We start from the raw sequence: 27,743 nt of genomic DNA, 5'->3' as shown, positions 1-27,743 counted from the left end.
TATCACAACCTAATATGGTCTTCTTAAAGCAATTCCATTATTAACTTTATTTTGAAATTTTAACATCATTATGCCAAATGACCATTATGCCAAATGGCCATTATGCCAAATGACCGTTATGCCAAACGTCCATTATGCCAAACGGCATTATGCCAAACGGCGTTATGCCAAACGGCATTATGCCAAATGGCATTATGCCAAATGGGATACACCCCATCAAAACTTATGTCCCTATTAGATCTTAGGTTGTAATTAGTAGAATATTTATCGTAGGCTCTTTTAACCTTCGGGAAGTCGCGTGTTTTCGCATTTCTTACAAGTGCCCTTACAAACTGTGTACAAAGTACACGTACGCGACCTCCGGTGGGTTAAGGTTTATTCTAACAGCTTCGTAAAGTTTTATTTGGTCTTCTGATAGCTTAGGAGGTTCAAAACAGTCCAAATTTAAGTTTGATTCGCGCAATTTCGTATATTCATCACCTGAACTAATCATGTTCTTCCCAAAATTAACAAAGTAGGGTGAATACCCTGTGGAATTGTGCACGCTGTTTCTAATTGCACATGCAATGTGTTGTATTCCTTGGTCCCAGTCCTTTTGAGATTTATTCGCGAGAGAAGCTCGAATTGCGGCCACAATTACTCTGTTTGCTCGTTCAGTTGGATTTGGCGCTGGGTGATAAGAAGCTAATGGCCAATGTTGAACGTTGTACTTATTCAGAAAATTTATGAATTGTTTTGCTCTAAATTGAGGTCCATTGTCAGAAATGACCACTGCTGGCACTCCAAACAATAGGAAAACATTATTTTCTAAAAAGGTTGTCACCGCCGACGTTTTGGCGTCTCGCATTACCTGAATCAGTGTAAATTTAGAAAAAATATCTGTTACGACAAACGCGTAGGTATTTCCTGATCGTGACCTTGTATACGGTCCAAGAAAATCTACGGAAATCATTTCCCAAGGTCTATTACACATTTTTGGTTTCCCGCAAGGTGGGTTTGGGTTTATATTATCAGTTTTAGATTGTTTGCATATTATGCATGCTTTGCAAAATCGTAAAATGTCCCCACTCATACGAGGACAAAAATATTTTTCAATTACCGCTTGGTATGTTTTTTCAAAACCTAAATGTGCCAATTCATGAATTTTCTTTATTATTTCTGTTCTTTCCACAGTTCTGGGGAAATATTTCCACCTAAAAGTTGGGTCCTCGGCCTTTGCTGCATTTGTAACGAATTTGTAAATCTTTTCATCAACAACTTTAAAGTCGATATACTTTTCGGGATATTTGACAATTAAATGTTTGAATTCATCGTAAGGAACATCTGGTAAATTTGTTTTAATTGCGAATATTGATCTTGAAAGTGCATCGGCACTTATGTTGTCCTTTCCTTTTTTGTACTCGAATTCAATGTCGTAACCCTGGATTTTCATTGCCCATCTTGCAATTCGGGGACTTTTGCTGTTAATTGACATAGATTTAAGAAAAGTTAACGACATCGCATCGGTGATTATGGTGAATTTGGTGGCGTCGACAAAATGTCTAAAATGCTCAATTGCCATCAACATGGCTAAACATTCCCTTTCTGTTGCTGAATATTTTCTTTGAGTAGTCGAAAGTTTTTTGGAAAAATATGCTATGCACCTACGTTGACCATTAATTTGTTGTGTTAACACTGCACCCACAGCCAGATCAGAGCTATCTGTTTCTATGGAGAAAGGAAGTTCAAAATTTGGGTTGGCGAGAATGGGAGGTGACGTCAGCGCCGATTTTAGTTTTAAAAGTGCCTTATCTGCCTCTTCTGTCCATTTGAATTTTCCTTTATTCTTCTTAAGAAGGTCGGAAATTGGTGCTGCGATCTCACTATAATTAGCGATAAATCGCTGATAAAATCCTGCAAGTCCTAAAACTCTTCTTATTTCCCTAACGCTTTTTGGGGCTGGATAGCTGAGAATTGGTTCGATTTTGGCACTGTCAACTGACAAACCGTGTTCGCTTAGTATGTACCCTAAGTATTTAACTGATTTTTTACAGAACATAGATTTTTCGATGCTAATCGTTAAGTTCGCGTCTCTGAGTCTATGTGCTACAATTTCAAGGAGTTGTAAATGTTCCTCAAACGAGTTTGAAGTGACAATAATGTCATCGAGGTAAACGAATACGCGGGGTTGTAAATCAAATTTTAAAACTTGGTTCATCAACCTGCAGAGGGTGGCTCCGCTGTTGAGCAACCCAAACGGCATGGTTTTGTATCTAAAAAGACCTTTGCCAGTGCGGAAAGCTGTGAAATCTCGGCATTTGGGGTCGAGGACGACCTGGTGATAAGCGTCCTTGAGGTCTATTATAGAAAAGAATTTTGATTTCTCCAATCGCTCCAAAATGTTGACCATATTTGGGAATGGGTAAACGTCACGTTTGGTAATTTGATTAAGCCTCCTAGCATCGAGACAAAGTCTCCACTTTCCGTTAGGTTTCTTAACTGGTAAAAGGGGATTCACAAAATCGCTTACACATTCTTCGATGGCATCCATATTTAGCAAACGTTCGATTTCTTTATCTACTTCTTGTTCTATTTTTGGCGAGTATTTGTATGAAGCAATTTTCTTGGGTTGAGACCCCGGAATAAGTTCAATTGTATGTTGTAGCAACGGTGTCCTTCCAATTTTCCCGTTGTATGATCTTGGAAATGTATTCACAATTTCTAATTTTTTTTTTTGAATTAAATATACTTTATTGAATCTTTCTTATAATAATTACATTTGGTTTACATAATAAGTGGTCAGCTGTGGCTCTTCAGCTTTAATTTGCTTTTCGTGATTTAAGCACTGTTCATTTCCATAACTTTAAAAATATATGATTTATCATTTTTGTAACACTAGGTACAATGAGGAAAAAAAATGTTAAGAAAACATAACCTAACCTAAAACTAACTTAAACTTACAATAAACTAAACCAATCCTTGAATCAAGGGGTATTCAGAAATAGCACATTTTTCCCTGAATTTCAAACATTTTTCTTGAATCTTCTGATCCAACATTTTTACTTCTGCTAATTCATGAACCTCACTTGATCTTGTCCAGCCAGGAACATTCAAAACCATTTTGAGTACCTTGTTTTGGACACGCTGGAGCTTCAATTTATGAGTTCTAGCGCAACACTCCCAAACAGGTACTGCATACTCAATAACGGGGTAAATTATTTGTTTGTAAACTGCTAGCTTATTTTTCAAAGAAAGCTTTGATTTTCTGTTAATTAAAGGGTACAAGCACCTGATGAGAATGCTGCACTTGTTCAATATTTTGTCTACATGCTGCCGAAACAAAAGTTTCGAGTCAAGTATGAGACCTAAGTAGACAACTTCCTTTGACCAGGGTATCGAAACATCATTCATTTTTATCAAAACATCATCCTTTGGGACAAATCTGGCCGATTTGGAAAGAGGAAAAATGATGGTTTGAGTTTTTGCTGCATTTATACGAATTTTCCAGTCGCCAAAGTATTCGGAAAGAACGTCAAGACCCTTCTGAAGACGGCCAACTAAATATCTGGTTATTTTACCCTTATAAATAACGGCAGTGTCATCAGCAAAAAGTGACAACACACCATTACCAGGAAGAGTAGGCAAATCAGATGTAAAAATATTGTACAGAAGTGGGCCAAGAATACTTCCTTGGGGAACCCCAGCATCAATGTTGAATAATCCAGAAGCAATCCCATTCAGAAAAACCCTGAACGATCTCTCCGAAAGATAGTGCTGGATAATTTTGATAAGATACATTGGAAAACCGTACAAATACAGTTTATGTATCAAACCATCATGCCAAACATTGTCAAAAGCCTTCTCAACATCCAACAAAGCCATAGCAGTTGATTTAGACTCAAGCTTGTTCTGCTTGATGATTTTGGTTACTCTCGTAAGCTGATGAGCAGTATTATGTCCCTTACGGAAGCCAAACTGCTCATTCAAAATTATATTATTATCGTTGGTAAAATCCAAAAGCCTTGAATAGATGACCTTCTCAAAGAGTTTGGACAGACTACTCAAAAGACTAATGGGACGATAACTTGTTGGCGATGTTGGATCTTTTTGAGGCTTCAAAATTGGTATGACTTTGCCCAGTTTCCAATTGGTGGGGAAGTAACCAAGTTGCAAACATTTATTGAAAATATTGGCTAGATGTTGAAAGAACTGATCACTCTGTTTTTTCAACACTAGATTAAAAATGTTATCAAAGCCAGGGGCTTTCATATTTTTCATTTGTTTTACTGCAACTTTGACTTCCTCACCAGAAACATGGGAATCTGCAGGAAATTCAAAGGTAGAGTTATTAATTGTTGAAATACTATTGGCAACTGATGTTTCTTTACGGCTGGTCATGGAAGCGCCAAGATTATGAGAACTAACAAAATGAAGCCCAAGTGCATTTGCCTTTTCCTCGGATGTAATCAAGGGAGAATCCTCAACAATAAGAGGAGGAATAGGCTTTGGTTTGTTTTTAAGAACTTTAGAAAGTTTCCAAAATGGTTTTGAATAATTCCCAAGCTGGCTTACATGTTTTGAAAATTCTTGATTTCTGATATTGTCAAGTCGGTCTTGTATGATTTTGTTCAAATTGTTCACTGAAATCTTTTTGTCATAGTCCCCAGTCCGTTGATATTGTCTCCTATAAACATTCCTTAGTCTTATCAAGTGTTTAGTATCTACGTCAATATCAGTTACCTTAAAATTAACAGGAACCTCCCGAACGTTGGCAGCCTCTGCTTGGTTGATAGCCTGCTGGATCACCTCCAGCGAACGATCAATATCGGCAGAAGTTTCCGGGTGTTGATCATAGTCGATGTTGCTGTCGACCACTTGCTGAAACTGCTGCCAGTCAACGTTGTGGTAATCTTTCCGGGTTGGTTGCCGCTGCGGAGTAACGGAAGCTCCAACCTCCACAACCACCGGATAGTGATCAGAACTCAACTCTTCAAACACCTCAGGATGAGCCACGTTCTCAGCCATATTGGTGATGAAGAAGTCGATGATTGAGTGATTCCCAGACCGAGCCACCCTCGTTGGACGATCTGGACTCACAACGTTGTAGTATCCGTTTTGCAGATCGTTGTGCAGAATCACTCCGTTCCGATTCCTCCTGCTGTTGCCCCAAACTTCATGCTTCGCGTTGAGGTCACCAGCGATGATGTACTTTGCGCTCCGCCGTGTCAGCTTCTGGATATCGCTCTTCAGTTTTGCTGCTGAACCATCTCTGGAATTCACCTGACGTGGGCAGTATGCAGCAATGAAGAGTACTGGGCCAACCGAAGTGGGAATTTCCACCCCAACGGCCTCGATGATGTCCAGCTTGAAGTGTGGCAGCCGGCGTGGCTTGAGATCACGATGAACAGCGACAAGCACACCTCCTCCTCCAGAGGTGGTCCTGTCGAGCTGCGTCGCGATCTTGTAGTTTTGCAGATAAACTTTTTCACCGGGCTTCAGATGAGTTTCCGTGATGGCAGCTACGTCGATCTCCTTCTCGCGAAGAAAATCCACCAGCTCTAAGTTCTTCCTCCTAATGGAGCAAGCGTTCCAATTCAGCAGCTTGAGGGACCTACGATCCATACTGGATGACGAACGAGGTCAGCACTTCAATCTGCTGGGTCTTGGTTTTGCATCCACGCAGTGCAGCGGACATCTGTTTGAAAATATTGAGGAGTTCGGTTGAGGTGTAAAGATCATTACCATTTTCCTCAACTGCTGGTTCTTGGGTTGGTCTTGGCTCCTGGCTGAAGCCCGGTGGTGACGGTCTCGGCTCCTGGCTGGAACCCGGCCGCGGTTGATTCATCTCAGCTCTCTTCCTGGGATCCAACGGCAACGGTGCCAAGTTCGGGACCTGGCGTCGCGGTTGAAGAGGTGGAAAGTTTTGCTCCACCAGGGCTGGAGGAGTTCTACGACGCTGAGGCTGATTCTTCGTCGATGCTTGCTGCCGAATTTTCACGAACTCAGCTCTCTTGGGGCACTTTCGGTCGGTTGACGAGTGCTCACCGTTGCAGTTGAGGCACTTAACCAGCGAATCTTGGATGCACTGGGATGTGATGTGCGCATCGGTACCACATTTGGCGCAACGACGCTTTAGGTGGCAGTTCTTACCTCCGTGCCCGAAACCCAGGCAGTTGAAGCATTGTGTGACGTCACGGTGCACTGGTCGGTATCGCTCCCACGACACGATAATGTTGAAAACCGCTCGGATTGCCTTCAGCTCAGGAAGCGTCGTCGATCCCTTAGCCAAATGCAGCAGGTAGAGCTGGTCACGGTACTTGATGTCTTTGTTGCGTCGGCTCATTTTGTGCACGGCCAACACATCCAGTTTCAAAACTTTTAGCTCGGCAGCTAATTCCTCCACTGGCATGTCGTACAGACCTCTGACGACGATTTTGTACGGCTTATCCATGGCGACATCATGGGTAAAGTACTCCGCCTCGTTTTCGGTCAAGTATTCCTTGACCAGTTGATAGTGCTGCCTGGATTGCACCAGCACCTTAAATCCGTCCTGACACAGACGAATGTTGCCTTGGACTTTCCCAGACTTGATGAGTTCAACCAGCCCCGCTCGAAAGTCGATCGTTGCTGCTGATTGCCGCACATAAAAAGGAGGCAGTTTCTCCTTTCGCTGTTTCACTTCATTCTCCTTTGCTTCCGCTACCTGGTCCTCGTCAGGCAGTCCAGCGAACTTGTTGTTCTTCAAAAGCTGCTCCTCGTGCGACGAAGAGTTCTCCTCCTCCTCATCCATCGGTACAGTACCGTCGCTCTTTTTCGTCTTTTTGCTGTTCGATGTCACTTCCAAAAGCACCTTCCTCTTGGAAATCCCCGGTTTTTGGCCATCAGTTGAGGCCTCAACCTTCCTTTTGGAAATTCCCACTTTTTTGCCTGCTTGAGCCGCAGGTAGGGCGATATTGCCGGCGTTTTGCGCCGGGACGCGACGAGTCATGTTGAATCAGACAACCTTCTCCAACGAATGCTCGGATAACAATGAACAATTTCTAATAATCGTTCTTTTTCTTCAGGTTCTAACACGTGTTCTGTTTGAATCTCCTCTGCTGATATCAACCCGTCGAGTGGTTCCTCTAATGATGGTATTTCAAGACTTTCATCCCGGACTGGATCATGGTTTGGAACTTGAATGGATTCGTCTAATGTTAAGTTGAAAATGACGCTGATTTCATTGATCATGGCCACGCTCCCTGACGGTCCACCTGAGGCGCCGTCCGTTATGCTAATCCCGCTTGTTGTCGTTGGTCTTATGTCGAATGCTTGCCAAAAATCGTACCCACAAATCAATTCCTTGGAGATCTCGGGAATGACTACAGTTGGGATGACTTTGGTTTTATTGTCGAAAGTAAAAGGTATGTACACGAAACCAAGACAGCTTAAGTTTTCCCCATTGGCGGTTTGAATTTTCAAGTTTATGTTCTCGATTTTTAAATTCAACCGGTTAATTAGTTCTAACGAACTAATAACCGATATGCTGGCACCGGAGTCAAGTAAGCCTTTGATCTCTGTGCCTAAAATTTCGACCGTTACGTGTGGGCATGTTACTAAGTTGAGATTTAACGTGAAAATTTGATTAAAGTATTGAAAATTTGCTGAATCTGAGTCATTTTGAACCGAAGAAAGTAGATCTCCTTTACTTTCTTCTAGTTCTCGTTTTTTGACTGCAATTCACAAATATGTTGATTAGGACAATTTTTCTTATTAACATTCGGCTCCCCACAAGCATAGCAGTATGCTGATTTGGGTTCCGTACAGTCTTTAGCAAAATGTCCATCACCTTTGCAGTTCCAGCATGAAATTAATCTTGAATTTTCCTCATCATTAGAAGGGCCCTGATTTTGTTGCCTTGAGTATTGTTTCATGTTCTGATCTTTGGATTTGTAGTTGTTCTTGTTGCGATTGTTTTGCCTTCCTCATCTCACTGAGGCAAGGCTATAAAATCACTCGAAAAATGAACTTCTTAAATACACCTCCTAGATATACCTTCACGTATACCTATCGACTCAGAATCAAATTCTCTACAAATGTCTGTGGGGATGTGTGTAGACATGATTTTTTTCCACACGATTATCTCAGAACTGGCTGAACCGATTTTGGCCGGATCCGCCTTATTCTGTTCGTTTTGGGGTCCCCTAAGACCCTATTAAATTTTATTCTGTTTAGTGAAGTACTTTTAAAGTTATGACACGAAAAAGTTTTTTTGTAGCTACAAAAAAGGGTGATTTTTGCATAACCTCAAAGGCCGGATCTTTTTTCTTACGCGCGAGAGTCGCGCAGCATGCGTATCGCCCGGTTGCCACATTGTTTCAAATGAGAGTCTGCATCTCTTCTTGAAAAGTTCTGTATAGATTATGAAACAAATCGTCGTCATGTCTCGATTACATGAACTTTTAAGTAAATAAAAAACTAATAAGACACTTAACACTTAGACTTATTAACTAAGTTGATAACTTAATAAAAGTAAAAATGTAAACGAATAATAATTACTCTCCGCACCATTTTCGGGGAAACGGTGTTTGTGGTGCTTGCGCTGTTCAATTTATGTTTGCGGAACTGGCATCACTTCCCATTGAAATGTTTGTCAAAGTTTGTTTATATTTATCGCGTAAAAAAATCGTTCCGACGACGGAGTTTTTCTTAATTTGGGCGCTGCCTGAGTTGGCCCGGGTTCGATTGTCGTGAGTGCGCATCGTAGAACTTTTGTATTACCTTAGCTGACCCAGCTTCGCGAATCGCCAGGTAGGTCCAATCTGTCCCAATTTAAAGCTTTTTGACCAGCTCGAACCGGACGATTTTAGGACATGGACCAGGCCGTGGTGGCCACCCAGGACTCGCTGCTCGGGCTGTTTGATGCGCTGACGCAGTTTCAACGTGGTATTCGGAATGAGCTGTGCCAATTTGGTCGAAATCTGACGTCCCTGACCGTTACGGTTAGACCAGCGGAAGAGGAGGATGCCCTCGCTGGAGATTTTGTCGGTGCATCACGCGGAACGGCTCACCCGGATCGACTCTGGCCAGTTGACCAACACGCGGCTTAAGCACGTCAGTCTGAACGACATCCACGATTGGGTCCGGCTGAAAGGGCAAATGCGGCACAGTTGAGCGGAAGTCTTTGGCGCGGTTCAGCAGGCAACGGTGTTGCTGTTTTTGCACCTGAGCAGCATCCGGGTTGAGTTTGGCTGCGATTGTCTGTCGGCGTGGGTCTTGAACCTGCAGTATTTGATGCTGAGGGCGTGCGACGTGATCAAGGGTATGCTGCTGCACCTGAATGTGGTGTGCACGGTGTTGAGGCAGGTCCAGCTGGGCCTGATGGCGACCGTCGACGATGCCATCCTGATGACGCTCTGTCTCAGTCTCCTCCGACTGGCGCTGTTGATCGTGTTCCGATGTCCCGTTACTGATGAATCAAATGTAAATGTGAAAATTAAACGTAAATTTCCGGCTAGTACCTTCCTTGACTTTCAGTTCTAATTTTGAGTGTATCTCTAATTCAAGCTCTTTTTTTCAATTTGCCTTATTGTGACAAGCCCTTTTCAAACATACTTCAATATCTGCAAACAATTTTGCCAGCAATAGATTCCAGTTAAATGAAAATTAATAATATTCCTTGACCAATAAAACAACAAATTACAATAATAAAATGATCTTGTTTTCAACCAAAATATGTGTAAATAGCATTCAAATAATTTGTATAGCTTTTTAAATATAAATATATTTTTCTGAATAAAAATCCTTTTTTCAGAATCAAAAAGAACCAATTTTTGAATAATCCAATTTGATTCGCCCTTCACTGAAAATACGCCACAATTTTTGCCTTCCTCACCTTACTGAGGAAAGGCTATAAAATCACTCGAAAAATGAACTTATTAATTTGACCTCTTAGACCCACCTTCACGTATACATATCGACTCAGAATCATGTTCTGAGCAAATGTCTGTGTGGATGTGTGTAGGTGGGTGGACAAAATTTTTCACTCGATTATCTCCGGACTGGATGAACGGATTTTGACCGTATTAGTCTCATTCGATCCCTCTTGGGGTCCCATAGGTCTCTATTTAAAATCAGCAAGTTTAGTTAAGTACTTCAAAAGTTATGCTAAAACAACGATTTTGGCGTATGTCCGGAAGATTGTAAAAAGGGTGGTTTTTGCAAGAAAACCTATCATGTTACACATTTTCAGAAAGGTATTGAAAAGAATTTTCCAATGAGCTCAAAACATTGAAGATCTGACAACCCTATCAAAAGTTATTAGCACTTAAGTGTTATTCATACACTTTTTGGAGGCCGGATCTCAGATATTTCAATAAAAATGATGTCCGGGTCCCTTATGTAACACGTCGTTAGTTAGATAAATGAAAAACCTTTCAAATGAGTCTAAAACATCGAAGATCTGATAACCTTATGAAAAGTTATTAGCACTTAAGTGTTTTTTAAACACTTTTTGGAGGCCGGATCTCAGATATTGTGATAGAAATATTGTCTGAATCTTCCATGCGAACTATCGTTGGATAGGTTTTTTTATCAGACCTTGCCGATCAGCCCGAAATATTGAAGGTCTGCGAACCCTATCAAAAGAAATGAGTAATAAAGTTGTTAAAGTAATAAGTTTTTGTTAAACATGTTAAGGGGGAATGTTGCTATTTTTACTGAATGTATTGACTTTATGAATGTGAGGAAGGCACCAACCACCTAAAGGTGGATTAAGTAACGATTGTTTTTGTAGTAAGATTTTGAAGTTTGAACCGCGTTAATTTCATGTTCTTCTTCATCATTTTCATCTAATGTAAGTTTGTCAAAATCCTCCACATCGATTTGGTGGATTCCCTGTTGCGATTTTATGTTACCGAAAAGGTTGGGCTCGAGAGCATCGAAAAGTTGACAATAATTCGCATTCGCATTCGCATTCGCATGGAGATGGTGATCTTAGCGGGTTGCAGACTGGATTTCGTCATGTATGTGTGATGATTGTCCAGTAGCCTGTCCCATTTTGAGGTCATGTCGAGGAATTTCAGGTGCTCACTTCTTAAATGATAGATTATGATGTTAGGAACAATGTTTTCTTAGACAAGAAAAAATAATAAAATACTTTCTCGCACCCCCTAGTCGATTTACTGAAAAAAGTCACTATTTTGAACAAATTTTCTAAAATCGCTTGGAATCAATACAAAAACTGTTTCGATCAGGTGTGTATTATCTTCAAACGATAGGTTTTTGTCCATAGATTAAGATGCACTATCAATATTGGACCAAAATTTAAGTTTTTGGACTCTCCCAGGCGGATTTGTGTCGAAAAAATCGCATTTTTTCGAAACTTTTTTCAGAAATGTTCATTTTATTTAGGGTAGCCTATTTTTCCCAGTGAAACCAATACATGCAGCTTGTAGGAAATTTCATGGCGAACATTTTGCCCTCTGAGAAAATGCAATTTCGACACTCCAGAGCAGAGATATTTGAGTTTTAGTGAGGAAAAAAGTGCCAATTTTCAAAATTTCTCAGAATTCAGAAGCAAGGCCTACTAATTACACGATGTAGCAAGCATATGTCTCAAAGGTCAGGGTATGCTTTTTTATAGTAATTTTGGCCGTTGAATCCGAATCTGAAATCAAATTTTGTGTAAACAATGATGTTTTGGAGCTACACCCTTTTGGAATGTTATTTGCGTGTTTAGGAGGCAGTTTTTGTAAATATTGCTCGGTTTGTTCTAGAGGTCGTATCGAGGTGCTCCGATTTGGATGAAACTTTCAGCGTTTGTTTGTCTATACATGAGATGAACTCATGCCAAATATGAGCCCTTTACGACAAAGGGAAGTGGGGTAAAACGGGCATTGAAGTTTGAGGTCAAAAAAATATAAAAAAAAAAATAAAATTGCTCGCATTTTAGTAAAACTTAATCAATTCCAACTCTCTTAGATGCATTCGAAAGGTCTTTTGAAGCACTTCAAAATGAGCCATAGACATCCAGGATTGGTTTAACTTTTTCTCATAGCTTTTGCAAATTACTGTTAAAAATGGTTTTTTTTAAACCTCAATATTTTTTTTTGCAACAGCCTCCAATACCCATACTCTTTTAGTTCAAAAGTTAGGGAATTTCATGGACTATAAGCCTACGGTAATAACTTTTTGGCCAATCGCAGTTTTTCTCATAGTTTTTCGATTTTTCTATAATAAACATTTTACAACGTTAGTTATTGTCCTGTAGGCATCCATAGCGGCACGTTTTAGTCTCACTTTTGTAATATTCGGAAAATTCAAACTTCAATGCCCGTTTTACCCCACTCCCTTTGTCGTAGAGGGCTCATATTTGGCATCTCATGTATAGACAAACAAACGCTGAAAGTTTCATCCAAATCGGAGCACCTCGATACGACCTCTAGAACAAACCGAGCAATATTTACAAAAACTGCCTCTTAAACACGCAAATAACATTCCAAAAGGGTGTAGCTCCAAAACATCACTGTTTACACGAAATTTGATTTCAGATTCGGATTCAGCGGCCAAAATTACTATAAAAAAGCATACCCTGACCTTTGAGACATATGCTTGCTACATCGTGTAATTAGTAGGCCTTGCTTCTGAATTCTGAGAAATTTTGAAAATTGGCACTTTTTTCCTCACTAAAACTCAAATATCTCGGCTCTGGAGTGTCGAAATTGCATTTTCTCAGAGGGAAAAATGTTCGCCAAGAAATTTCCTACAAGTTGCATGTATTGGTTTCACTGGGAAAAATAGGCTACCCTAAATCAAATGAACATTTCTGAAAAAAGTTTCGAAAAAATGCGATTTTTTCGACACAAATCCGCCTGGGAGAGTCCAAAAACTTAAATTTTGGTCCAATATTGATAGTGCATCTTAATCTATGGACAAAAACCTATCGTTTGAAGATAATACACACCTGATCGAAACAGTTTTTGTATTGATTCCAAGCGATTTTAGAAAATTTGTTCAAAATAGTGACTTTTTTCAGTAAATCGACTAGGGGGTGCGAGAAAGTATTTTATTATTTTTTCTTGTCTAAGAAAACATTGTTCCTAACGTCATAATCTATCATTTAAGAAGTGAGCACCTGAAATTCCTCGACATGACCTCAAAATGGGACAGGCTATTGTCCAGCCCAGGTTGCTTATAAATTGATTAAAGGGAATTAAAACCAATTCTACCAGAACCGGACAGGCAGCACCATGAAAGCCATCCATTGCCGGCCGCTCCCATCTCCACCATTCACCGGGGCAGGAATAAGGATTAGGAGCAAGGGAAATGTTGATGCTTGACTTACTTAGAAAAAGGTAGCGAAACCGCAGGCTCTTTTTCCCAACCCTATTGTGGAACTCGATCAAATTGACCGTTTGACCAAATTTAATTGAATTTAAACAACAGGGCTGCGTAAGTGTCGCGTGGAGTTGGTAGTTGTGGAAGGTAAAGGTCTGGGAGTCGCCCTAAGCAAGCGATACGACCAGTGGCATAAATCAGGTTAACGGATAAACTATTATTCTCAAGGCAAGCAATCGGATGCTGTTGTTGAGACAATTCCCGTTTAGCGAATTCGCGGAATTCAGTATTTTAGCAGATTAAGAATTTATTCTCAAGCCAACAATGCTGTTGAGACTGTTTACATTTAGTTAGTGTATTTTTTTTTCATAATTTTATCCCGACGCGTATATTTGTTTAGGATCCAATATTAGACAGCCGGCTGTGGAAATAGGAGATCCCGTAATAAAATTCAATTGATTAAAACGAACAGATTGTAGTAAAACTCGTTATAGCAAACTTATGAAATTATTTCTAAAATCTATCTTATTGATGGGGTAGTAGAACTTTATATGAATGCAATTCGCGGATAAGAATCTATTCTATGAATTAGTAAATAATTAATTCGGCAGTTGCGGTGCAATCTTACGGTACATTCCGAAGCATTTCGATCGAACATACTGGGATTAGAAAACAATTATACACACACACACACACACACACACACACACACACACACACACACACACACACACACACACACACACACACACACACACACACACATACATACATCAAGCATTATCATGGAACGAACTCACCGGGGAGATCCATCGATACGTGGTGTAGAAATCCTCATAACCACCGGCAAAGACAGCTACAGACTTTTCTACATTTGCACAGATTATCGACAAATCATTCGGCAACTCCGACGCAAAAGCTCGCTCTCGAAGTAAATAAACAACTCCCGGGGTAAAAAAAATGCTGTCATCTCTTTCTAGAACCGCGCGCGCTCTCTGGTGGCAAGTAGTGGAATCTTCTCCTGACAGATTATCCCAGGGAAAGAGAAAAAGAATAAAACAAAAACACAAATGCCGGCTGGCGCACTCGGATTTTAACACTTGAAATTTCTTAATAATTTTGAGTTTTTCTCTAATATTCCACTATGTACAGCACGTATGAAGTCTAAACTTCATCAAAAACGAAAAATAAGACTTCAACACTCCAAAAAACACCGAAAAAAACGAACTTTCTGCGGACCGCGACGCGCTTGCAACCGACTGAAATGGCAGTGCTGCCGAGATCCCGAGCATCGAAAAGTTGACAATAATAGGATAAATCATTAATTGATGTTATTGTGACCAGAGCGAGTCGCCGCTGGTACGACATTTTTGTGTTATTTAAAACAAGTTTAAGTTTTGCCTTTTCACTCATGGGCTCAGATAGATTTTGTGAAAGACGTTCCATGTCATTCAGATACGTGCTAAATTTTTCGTTTGCTTTGTGTTTGCGTTCCTTCATTTCGTCTTCAATTGCGCTGTCTTTGTTGGGGTTTTCGAAGTTCATCGTCAAATAGTATATTAAATTATCCCACGTTGTAAATTTCTCCCAATACGTGAAGTACCACTTTCTAGCCTCGCCGCTAAATAACAGATACGCTTGTTGTAATAATTCTTCCTGCGTCACGCGATTGGTTCTAGCTAGTATTGATACCTGTCTGATAAATTCTGTTACGGTTAAAGATCTTGGTTCTCCGCTGAAAACAATTTGCCATTTCTCAATCTTTGTTCTAAGGTGATGATAGTAGCTTGGGTGTTGGTAATCTTGAGGTATGTTTCCCTGTGGTCTATTCAAAATGGGTAGCTGATTATTACTGAAACGTGGGTTATTGTTGGATGGCCCAGGTTGTTGGTGATTATGTTGGTAGTTATTTGGTTGTTCGGGTTGTTGTTGATTGGCGGAAGTATTAACTGCTTGTTGGCTGCTAGTAGATGGGCCTTGATAGTTTTGGAAAAACTGACTGTTTAAAGGTAACGGGTTGTTGTCCACCTGTATTGAATCAAGTGGATTTTGTGTCGGTACGGGGGGCAAGTTGCCAGCGCGATTGTTGTAGAAATGAGGTTCTGATCTATCTGGGTCACCCCTATTCGCGGTGTTGACTCTTGACGCGTTAGGTGTGACGGGTGGGGGTGGTTGTCGAATTCGGTTGCTAAGTGCTGTAGTGTTAATCCCTATGTTACAGGTCTCCGGTCGATATCCCGTTTGCATTGAGACGTTTGGGGTTGTAAACTGGGCTAATTCATCTACGTAGTTGGAGAATGCTCCTCTGATTGTCTGTTTAATGAAGTCTTTTAACTCTTCCGTTAGTGCATGCGCTGCCGGGTTGGATTGAATTTGATTGGGTTGAAACATTATTGATTGTGTGCTACACTGTGGGAACTGAATGTTTCCGAGATTTCCTATCGATCGCGTGCCGAAATTTTCGTTCGTTTGTTGGTTGTGTAAATTTTGATTTGGGATGTCATCACTCTCTGGCAATCTTGGTGAAGATGCTGAATTTGGGTTTAGAAAAGTATTGTTTGGGGTGGTCACGTTTTGAACTGATGTTGCTTGATTTATGGAAGGCGCAAATTGTGGCGCTAGTGGATTAAGTGGTCTTGATGCGTTTGGATCAATGTAGGAATTATGTTGCTCATTGCGCGTTTGTTGATCATTATAATACGCCTGCTGGTTAGCATTATATTGTTGATTTTGGTTAAGTTGAACGTTTGGGTTCTGAGGTTGGTTAGGATTTTGCTGATGATTAGAGTTTGTGGGTCGCTCATTGGCGGGGGCGAAATAGATGTTAACTATTTGATTCACTCTGTTTATGTATTGTTGTCTCACGTTTGGATTCCAATATGGTGCTCTGAAAATTCTATTACGCAGGCAAAGAAGTCTTGAGAAGAGTTTGCGCGTGGTCTGTTGTTGTAATCCTGATTCTATCTCCGCGAGTTTGATATCGAATGTGTTCTGTTCGTCTTCTAGTGTTACTTGAGACCGGTATTCCGCGTGACGAGTTCTGTCTTCTATTAAGAGATTTTCTAAGTCTGCACGTTTGTTAGTTTGTGATTCCCCTGTGCGAGTAATTATCCCACGAATAGCAAATTCGTAATCTAACTCATCGTCCTCCAAGTCATCTGCGTAGTATGAATACATTTTCTTAAATTAACTAAATTAAACGAAGAAGTGATTAAAAAAAATTCACGCGGTACTAACTGAATTCAAACGGTACGAGGTTAACTTTAGTAAGTACTAAAGTGAAAACTAAAAACCAAAGCGAATCGCTAGAGAGCTTTTGAGTTGGGCGCCAGTTTGTAACAAGATTTGTCCCAGATAATCGAAACTAACGAAACCAACGATACGAAACTGAATGGAACAATTATGCTACAAGGTCGGCTTGACCGCGACCCTTATCGAACTGTAAGAATGAAACGCACTTCGCTTAAGCGCCAACGCGACCCTAGCAGGAACGCGTACGAAGTCGCGAGATGAAGCCTGCCCGGACTAGCTCGCTCAGGGCGGGTCTGACTGGAAGCGATCCAACTCAATTTAACTCAGATCTGACGAAAACAAGTGGTTAAGTCCATACTAATTTATTGCCATGAAAGGATAAGAGATTAGGGTAGGGAAATAGTCATAAGTCAGCTCAGTCCACGCTTACAAATTGGACACCTTGACTTAGAGCTTACTTTTCTTCTGGCTTATTTATTAAATACAAGAGGCCTTAATACTAATGCGCATGAATGGGTTAGTTATGTGTACACATAAAGGAAAGATCTGACCTTGTGGTGGTAACCTAGGTTACGTCGGTGTCCTGGCTGGTCTGCGGCGGTTGCTGCTGCTCGCGCGTTGATTCTCGCTCTGCTGCGCGGTGCTTCTGCTCCTCGTATTCTGCAGGGCTGCCTTCGCCGGCTTGGCCGGCAGGTCCGGAATGCCGTCGCGTGGACGGTTTGCTGCTCGTGGAATCGTTCGTGGCTTAGTTGATACGCCCACGCCTGAGTGGCGGGCTGGTTTGGCACGCTCGTCGAGCGCGGTGTTGTTTGTGCTGCTGCCTAGTCGAACCGTCGATCGTTTTGTACACCCACGTACTTCGTTCGTGTCGATCGCTGCTACCCACTGACTCGGGCCCGGTTGCGGGTGGGCTCTACAGGTGGCAGAATCTTGGCGCGCTGCTCCCAATTGCTCGGAGGTGCGAATGGTGCACTCCTACGGGATTCAACGCAGGACACTTGGGGAACGAAAGGGTGGCACTGGACCGAAGGTTGCGCTCGGGGTGAAGTGATTGTGTCGAGCGCTGCTGTCGTCGTGCGAGCTACAAATTCCAGTTGCTCAGGGCGGTTGACAGGGGCCCCTACGGAGAGATGTGCTCGATTGCGTCGAGACCCTTTTGCTCAGAGCCGGTGGCGTGGACTCCTACAGGTCTGACGCCAGGCACGTGTGACGACGCGCTGGACCCAATGGTGCTTCACGTACGGTTGGCAGAGAAACGATTCCTTCACGAAGCGATCACGTATCGCGGGCCTTGGCCGGCGGCTGTCTGGCCGTCTCGATCGTGCGCGTTGACGTCGCTTGGCGAGGTGGTTAAGGGTAACGCTGTTGCCGTTCTTGCGAGTTGTTGCTTCCTTTTGCTCAGAGGGTTTGGCTCGGCCTCCTACGGAGAGCAAAACTCACGTGCGCCGTAGCCCTTTGGCTCAGAGTCGGCAATGTGGACTCCTACGGGAACCGGCGCTGCACGCGTGAACGACGCGTTATTGCCTTGACCTCGCGGGGGGCTTAATCGATGGTGTTAGTGGCGCTACACGTGGTCAGGTTGCTGGAAGCTGAAGGCTAGATGGCACGAGTCGTACTTGCCGGTACGTGCTGTGCGCGGGCTTAGTCAGCCCAGGTGCGAAATTGTCGCGTTGCCACGTGCGCGTGCGCGCCGCGCTCTTTGAGCCCCGCACGTCAACCTTTGAATGAGAGGGTTATCTTAGCACTTACTTAACCGCAATTCTACCTGGTCGCAAGTTACCTTCTTCTTAGTTGGATTCTGGGGAGAACTGTTCACACTCTTTCTCACTTTCGATCACCGTCTAATAATGAAACCTTTAAAGTCGTGGCTACTGTTAATTTAGAATCAATTCTACCATTTAAGTGAACTTACTGCTTGGATATGCCCTAACAGCGGCGAAGTCGCCGACGGCGACTTTCTGGTTCAGTGCGATGGTGACGTCCGCACCTGTTTAATGGTTTAATTCAACTTTAACAACGGTTTGACTTTTCTAGCGCTTCATAACTTACAATGGTTTTGGCTTAATCACGCTTTTGACCGTGCCGTAGCACGCGGCGAACCAGGGACGATTCGGGGCCTGAGGTGGGGAAGCGGATTAGATCGCGAACACCTAGCGAGTACAAACTTACGTTTGGATTATTAATCGTCCAGGTCTTCCTCTGTCGATTAGAACACTTTACACTTCTCTTCGTACTTTCTCGTACACTCCTTACTCGCGACGACGGTGATCGGGGGTAAAACTAAACTTGCGACTTGCTTGCTGCGTATATGAACGACTTATGGCTATTTAAGGTTTGGGGTGCTAGGAGGAAAGGTGGGTGGACAAAGGGATAGAAGGCTCATCAGCGGAAATCACTGTTTGCGTCACCGAACTGATGAAATATTATCTCATCCTAATCATCATCGTCTCATCTTCGGGAGGCAAACCAGTGCGACCCGCCCAGATCAAGCGAATTCGAGCAGTTGGGAACTCGCGTGTTCTGCGTCTCCGCTAGGGTCTGGGCGGAGTTTTTCTTCTCGCGGAATTAAATGTTACAAGGTACTACAACCATAAAAATGGTTAATCGTATGAAAAGTGGGATATTGAACTCAGAAAATCATGATTTTTGGTAAGGGTGTACTCAGTTCAGATAGCGCGATGCACTTTTACTTAAAAAATAAGCCCTTTTAAGTTTTCTGTCGAAAAATACCATCTGAAAATAAAAATGTATCATGGGAAGTTGCGAATTATGGATTTGTAAGATTTCTTCACAAATCACAATTTTTCATGATACATTAATGTTTCTGGATGACATTTTTACGAACAGTTTTTTTCAGGCAAAAACCTGAACCTTTCTTGATTTTTTTATGATTCTGGATGATATTTTTTCGCACCAATTTTTTTCAGGAAAAAGCAGAATTGGCCATGATTATTTCATGTTCCTGGATGATATTTTTCGGTACCATGACATGATATTTTGAAGTTCAAAATGTCAACATGGTTTGATATTTTTGTGATGTTTCGTAGAGTAACTCATGTTACATTTTATATTTCTACATCTCTTAAGTCAAGCGTTATGGAAACCCGGCCCGACCCGATCAGAAAATTACATCTTACGGTAAACTTGTCATGTTGCCAAAAACATGAAGATGACATGTTTCCAGAACGCTTGACTTAAGAGATGCCCGGCCCGGGCAGAAAGTCGCATCTTAGGATGAACTTAAAAATATCATGGACTGTTTTTGTGAACATGGCATGATTTTTGTGTGTTCCAAAAACTAAAAAATTTGCCGCCGAAATTCATGATACTTTTTATGTTCCTAGACAGTGTATCATCAAATGTTTTATTTTCATTTCTATTTGATATTTTTGGACTTAGCAGAATTTCGAAAATTAATTTATTTGGGACTTTGAAAAAATTTCGACCCGTCTATCATGAGATGATATTTTGATGTTTAATCAAGTTTTCGCTGGACTTAGAAAAATTTCGAAAGCCAAATTATTTTGGGACTTAGAAAAAATCGACCTCTTCATCATGAGATGATTTCTAGTTTTATCTTGTTTTCGCTGGACTTAGCAAAATTTCCAATGTCCAATTATTTTGGGACTTAGAAAAAAAATCGACCTGTCAATCATGAGATGATACAATTATTTTCCATCATGTTTTCGTTGGACTTAGCAAAATTTTCACTCCTCGGCAAAATGCCACTTTTGTTAATGGAAATTTTTAGTGAGTTTTTTTTTCACTTTAACGGTGCACATCAACCAGAGCTTTTGCACCCATATTTTTGTTACAGACATTTTAGTATCTTCAAAACTACGGGTACTTTCGACAATTTTTTTTATTCATCCTCTAAAGTACTGTCCAAAAGGTAATTTATAACAAAGTTTGACTAATTTTACAATCCCGTTGTTGCAGGATTGGGTCCGTAAGTTTAACAATTTTGGAAAAAGAAGACAACAACTTCCTTCGTTGCTGTGCACCCTTAATTTACTTTAAATACACTAGTTAAACTAATCACATTAAAAAGTATTTTAACACACATAAAATTTCATCGCAAAGCGTAAAAATGAGCCCACGCGCTCGCTCACTCTCTCTCTCTTCTCTCTTCTTTCGTTTACTGCTCGTACGCAACGCGCACGACATGTCGTGACAGGAATCGGCAATCGGCAGACAGACAGCTTTTGCGTTCGTGGCGGGCTGGTTTGTTTACGTTTTCGCGCAGTAGTTTTCCGCGGATAAATTGTCGTCCGCGAATTGCCGCGGGTTGTGAGTACGTTCTGTGGCCGAGGGAGTGTGTGTTCGTTCGGTCCGTGGCGTTCGGGAGCCGCTGGTTAAGTGATTGCTTCTGTTTTGGTGGCTGGGGCGAAGAAAAAGTTCCGCTCAGTGTAGGCGGATGCAAGGAATGTTCAGGCCAAGCAGCTGACCCCAGAAGAGGAATCCTCTTGCCCTCAATGTCACTTGGCCTCCTTCCTCCTCCTCCTCCTGCAGGTGCTGTCTTGACACGGATCAACGCCGGAACTATTTCGGTGAATTTGACAGGACACGGGGGTTCTCGGTGAAGGAAAACACAGCTGGTTAAGTTTGTTTTGGTTTTGGTGTCGCGTGATTGAAATCCTGGTTTGTGGGGGAACATTGTTTTCGCGAATGCGCGATTGTGTGCGTGTGTGTTTGTTTACGTTTGACGTATTCTTGGTGAACGGGTGATTACAACTGTATGAAACTTTCTTGGTGTTTCCGGAGGGGGTGAGCGAGAGAAAAACTGACAAATCCGCGTTGGTGCTGGCTGCGGCCTGCGATTGTTCATGTGACTGTGCTTTGGGGTTTGTTTACGTTTTTAATTGATTATTGTGAGTGTGTGGCAGGGGCAGGGACGTGACAATGTGACATTGCTTCTATCCTTTAGGGGTGTCCGTGACAGAAGGAAGAACCTTTCTCTGGTTATTTCGGAGGAGGTAATCTATTGGGCGACTCGCGAGCAGTTTCCCGGTGAAGGTGGAGAGTGGAGTCTATCTGAATCGATGGTACATGCTGGTTCTAAATACTTAGTAGGAAGAGGTATTTCAACGATTGTTTGACTCAGATAAGTATTATTTGCTTTCCTTTTCTATTTTTTTTATAATATCATGTCAAATTATTTGATAAAAAAAAACTCTGGACATTCTGTTTGAGAATTGATACTTTGTGTTTTGTTTTCTTTAACAGGACCACAACCTGGGCATGTTTCGGGACATTCAGCATCTGGCATTTTGTTTAATTAGACAAATTAGCTGCGATGCAATCGTGCTTTGGTTGGATGGATTTGAAGAGGATTAACCAGGTATGTACGAAAAATATTATTTTAAAGTGAACCTATCACTGTTCGAACTTCATTTTGTTACTTTTGCGAATATACATTTTTTTCAAACTAAATCAATGTAGTCATAAATTTTATATTAATTGAATTTAAACACCAAGATGTATTGATCAAAGATGGCTTCGAAAATCTTTTTCTGGGAAGTCACTAGAATATTTTGTGCGAATTATTGTTTTAATATTTTTTAAAGACGTTCTCGTAAAGAGATTTTTATTTAATTTCATGTTGTTGCAGTATCATATTGGTATAGTAGTTGTCCCAAACTGAGATGAGGAGTACCTTTAGAAACTGTTTAATTCAAAGAAAGATTTTGGTTTTGAGCGAATAAATCAACTGAAGCAAGAACATCACCTTTCTTCAATATTTGATTTGCTTTTATTATTTCAGTGTTTTAAAGAATTTGGGCATGATTCGTTTTTAAGTTTGGGTGGGTCTCGTGGCGCAGGGGTAGCGGCTTCGGCTGCCGATCCCGATGATGCTATGAGACGCGGGTTCGATTCCCGCCTTATCCACTGAGCTTCTATCGGATGGTGAAGTAAAACGTCGGTCCCGGTTTCTCCTGTCTCGTCAGAGGCGCTGGAGCAGAAATCCCACGTTAGAGGAAGGCCATGCCCCGGGGGGCGTAGTGCCAATAGTTTCGTTTTTTTTTTTTTTTCGTTTTTAAGTTTATAAATAGATTTTTTTAGAAGTAGATTATGTTAAAGTCAATGTAACTTTTTCCAACAAAAAGTTGTTTATATTACATTGAAAAACTGATGATCTATATAACTTGCAATATCAAATACAGTAGTTGTTCGGTAACTGGGCTGAGAACGTAGTCCAGTCACCGAATGTTGCTCGTTAACTGGGCTGAACACAAAAATAACGAGGGGACCACCGATGCATAATATTTTCCAGATGAAATATAAAAATAAAAGTTATTCAAATTTATTTACAATGCTTACTTTTCATGTTTCTTTAATTGTAACTTGAAATTAAACAAAAGTTTGAAAAAAGTTTTATTATTTATTGAATATGATTTTTGCATCCATTAACCCCTCGGTCATTTTGGTTTGTTTTGATTTTTTGACGTTTGTCTGCTTTTTAACTGGGCTAAAAAGCAGCCCAGTTAAATAACGCCCAGTTACCGAACAACTACTATTAAGTGTAATTTTATTTAAATATTTAATGAACCTCTTTAAATATTTTTTACATTTAAAAATATTGTTGACTTTCAGTACACAGAAAAAAATGATTAACCATTTTTATGGTTGTAGTACCTGAACTCAAAAAATCGTATGAAAAGTGGGATATTGAACTCAGAAAATCATGATTTTGGTAAGGGTGTAAGCCCAATGCACTGTTTACAAAAAACTAGTCAGAAGAAGTTTTTTTCATGTCAAAAACTGTCATCTGAAAACATAAAAGAACTATGAAAACAAGTGATATATTGGTGTTTTTTTCTGAAAATATATAAATGTACTAGAGTCTAACTTATTTACATAAAATTATACTTATTGAACTCAGAAAATCATGTTTTTTTAGTAAGGGTGTACTCAGTTCAGATAGCGCGATGCACTTTTACTTAAAAAATAAGCCCTTTTAAGTTTTCTGTCGAAAAATACCATCTGAAAATAAAAATGTATCATGGGAAGTTGCGAATTATGGATTTGTAAGATTTCTTCACAAATCACAACTTTTCATGATACATTAATGTTTCTGGATGATATTTTTACGAACAGTTTTTTCAGGCAAAAACCTGAACCTTTCTTGATTTTTTTATGTTTCTGGATGATATTTTTTCGCACCACTTTTTTCAGGAAAAAGCGGAATTGGCCATGATTATTTCATGTTCCTGGATGATATTTTTCGGTACCATGACATGATATTTTGAAGTTCAAAATGTCAACTTGGTTTGATATTTTTTTGATGTTTCGTAGAGTAACTCATGTTACATTTTATGTTTCTACATCTCTTACGTCAAGCGTTCTGGAAACATGTCATCTTCATGTTTTTGGCAACATGACAAGTTTACCGTAAGATGTAATTTTCTGATCGGGTATACCGGGAGTGTGTGTTCGTTCGGTCCGTGGCGTTTGGGAGCCGCGATATGTTGTGGTTAAGTGATTGCTTCTGTTTTGGTGGCTGGGGCGAAGAAAAAGTTCCGCTCAGTGTAGGCGGATGCAAGGAATGTTCAGGCCAAGCAGCTGACCCCAGAAGAGGAATCCTCTTGCCCTCAATGTCACTTGGCCTCCTTCCTCCTCCTCCTCCTGCAGGTGCTGTCTTGACACGGATCAACGCCGGAACTATTTCGGTGAATTTGACAGAACACGGGAGTTCTCGGTGAAGGAAAACACAGCTGGTTAAGTTTGTTTTGGTTTTGGTGTCGCGTGATTGGAATCCTGATTTGTGGGGGAACATTGTTTTCGCGAATGCGCGATTGTGTGCGTGTGTGTTTGTTTACGTTTGACGTATTCTTGGTGAACGGGTGATTACAACTGGATGAAACTTTCTTGGTGTTTCCGGAGGGGGTGAGCGAGAGAAAAACTGACAAATCCGCGTTGGTGCTGGCTGCGGCCTGCGATTGTTCATGTGACTGTGTTTTGGGGTTTGTTTGCGTTTTTAATTGATTGTTGTGAGTGTGTGGCAGGGGCATGGACTTGACAATGTGACATTGCTTCTATCCGCGAGCAGTTTCCCGGTGAAGGTGGAGAGTGGAGTCCATCTGAATCGATGGTACATGCTGGTTCTAAATACTTAGTAGGAAGAAGTATTTCAACGATTTTTTGACTCAGATAAGTATTATTTGCTTTCCTTTTCTATTTTTTTATAATATCATGTTGGATTATTTGATAAAAAAAACCCTGGAAATTCTGTTTGAGAATTGATACTTTGTGTTTTGTTTTCTTTAACAGGACCACAACCTGGGCATGTTTCGGGACATTCAGCATCTGGCATTTTGTTTAATTAGACAAATTAGCTGCGATGCAATCGTGCTTTGGTTGGATGGATTTGAAGAGGATTAACCAGGTATGTATGAAAAATATTATTTTAAAGTGAACCTATCACTGTTCGAACTTTATTTTGTTACTTTTGCGAATATTTTTTTTCAAACCAAATCAATGTAGTCATAAATTTTATATTAATTGAATTGAAACACCAAGATATATTGATCACAGATGGCTTCGAAAATCTTTTTCTGGGAAGTCACTAGAATATTTTGTGCGAATTATTGTTTTAATATTTTTAAAGACGTTCTCGCAAAGAGATTTTTTTTAAATTTCACGTTGTTGCAGTATTATATTGGTATAGTAGTTGTCCTAAACTGAGATGAGGAGTACCTTTAGAAACTGTTTAATTCAAAGAAAGATTTTGGTTTTGAGCGAATAATTCAACTGAAGAAAGAACATCACCTTTCTTCAATATTTGATTTGCTTTTATTATTTCAGTGTTTTAAAGAATTTGGGCATGAATCGTTTTTAAGTTTATAAATAGATTTTTTAGAAGTAGATTATGTTAAAGTCAATGTAACTTTTTCCAACAAAAAGTTGTTTATATTACATTGAAAAACTGACGATCTATGTAACTTGCAATATCAAACAAAGTGAAAGGGGAATAAAGGGGAAGGTGACAAAAACTTTAAATAAAATTTGTATCAGTCTTATGATCGTTTCATTACACCGACCGACAAAATTTCTGTGCAGACTCAACTCGAGGGGAAGCATGAACTTTGGTGTCCCCAGAAACACGTGCATTTTGATTTTTTCAAAAATATTTAGACTGGGCCGAATGGTTTTTCTCCAAAGTTTGTATGTAAGTTGCAAGTAGCATGCAATTTTTAGCAGTATGCAAGAGCGACGAATCGCCCTAATTCTCCATACAAACTTTGGAGAAAAACTATTCGGTTTTTCCCATTTTTTTTAAAAAAAAAGGTCAAGATCCTCTACATGGCCAACAATAAGGTAAGGTGCATTTGTGCCAAGTTATTTTTTTGTATTTTCTTTATATGTATGATCTTTGTCCATCGATTCCTTTATGTTCAAATAAGCCATTTTAAAGAAAATAGAAGTCTTATCAACTGAAAACAATATAAAACGCATTGATAATCATATTTAGCAAGGTAGGGCTCGTTTAAAAATACTTATTTTTTAAAGTAATTTGGCTGGTACAAATATTTTTTAAAGTTTTTGTCACCCCCCTTCAAAATTGGCCCGAAAAATCAGGGGGCAAAAAAAAATATTTTTACAATAAACTTCAAAATTTCAATGAAAATTCAAGTGCAACCAGCTGAAATCAAATTAAAATACATTCTTCCAAATCATTTTTAGCATGTCTGGGTTTATTAAAAAATCTTAAGATTTTTTGAAAATTTTCGATGCAAAATCCGTGTAAGTTGGACATGCGTTGGGCGTTCCAGTGTTAAAAAATAAGCCCTTTTAAGTTTTCTGTCGAAAAATACCATCTGAAAATAAAAATGTATCATGGGAAGTTGCGAATTATGGATTTGTAAGATTTCTTCACAAATCACAATTTTTCATGATACATTAATGTTTCTGGATGATATTTTTACGAACAGTTTTTTTCAGGCAAAAACCTGAACCTGTCTTGATTTTTTTATGATTCTGGATGATATTTTTTCGCACCAATTTTTTTCAGGAAAAAGCAGAATTGGCCATGATTATTTCATGTTCCTGGATGATATTTTTCGGTACCATGACATGATATTTTGAAGTTCAAAATGTCAACTTGGTTTGATATTTTTGTGATGTTTCGTAGAGCAACTCATGTTACATTTTATGTTTCTACATCTCTTAAGTCAAGCGTTCTGGAAACATGTCATCTTCATGTTTTTGGCAACATGACAAGTTTACCGTAAGATGTAATTTTCTGATCGGGTTCCCGGGCAGAAAGTCGCATCATGGGACGAACAAAAAAATAACTTGAGTTGTTTTTGATATCATGGCATGTTTGATATTTGTTCCAAAAACTCTTAACCCGGGCAGAAAGTCGCCCGAGCAGAAAGTCGCATCTTAGGATGAACACAAAAATATCATGGACTGTTTTTGTGAACATGGCATGATTTTTGTTTGTTCCAAAAACTAAAAAATTGGCCGCAGAAATCCATGATATTTTTTATGTTTCTAGACAGTGTATCACCAAATGTTTTATTTTCATTTCTATTTGATATTTTTGGACTTAGCAGAATTTCGAAAATTAATTTATTTGGGACTTTGAAAAAATTTCGACCCGTCTATCATGAGATGATATTTTGATGTTTGATCAAGTTTTCGCTGGACTTAGAAAAATTTCGAAAGCCAAATTATTTTGGGACTTAGAAAAAAATCGACCTCTCCATCATGAGATGATATTTTCTAGTTTTATCTTGTTTTCGCTGGACTTAGCAAAATTTCGAATGTCCAATTATTTTGGGACTTAGAAAAAAAATCGACCTGTCAATCATGAGATGAAACAATTATTTTCCATCATGTTTTCGTTGGACTTAGCAAAATTTTCACTCCTCCGCAAGATGGCACTTTTGTTAATGGAAATTTTTAGTGAGTTTTTTTTTTCACTTTAATTTACTTTAAATACACTAGTTAAACTAATCACATTAAAAAGTATTTTAACGCACATAAAATTTCATCGCAAAGCGCAAAAATGAGCCCACGCGCTCGCTCTCTCTCTCTTCTCTCTTCTTTCGTTCACTGCTCGCACGCAACGCGCGAGACATGTCGTGACAGGAATCGGCAATCGGCAGACAGACAGCTTTTGCGTTCGTGGCGGGCTGGTTTGTTTACGTTTTCGCGCAGTAGTTTTCCGCAGATAAATTGTAATCCGC

Source organism: Culex pipiens, chromosome 2, assembly GCF_016801865.2.
Source record: "Culex pipiens pallens isolate TS chromosome 2, TS_CPP_V2, whole genome shotgun sequence".
Lineage (NCBI taxonomy): Eukaryota > Metazoa > Arthropoda > Insecta > Diptera > Culicidae > Culex > Culex pipiens.
The sequence above is the reverse complement of the archived record's forward strand: the minus strand, read 5'-3'. Positions refer to the sequence as shown.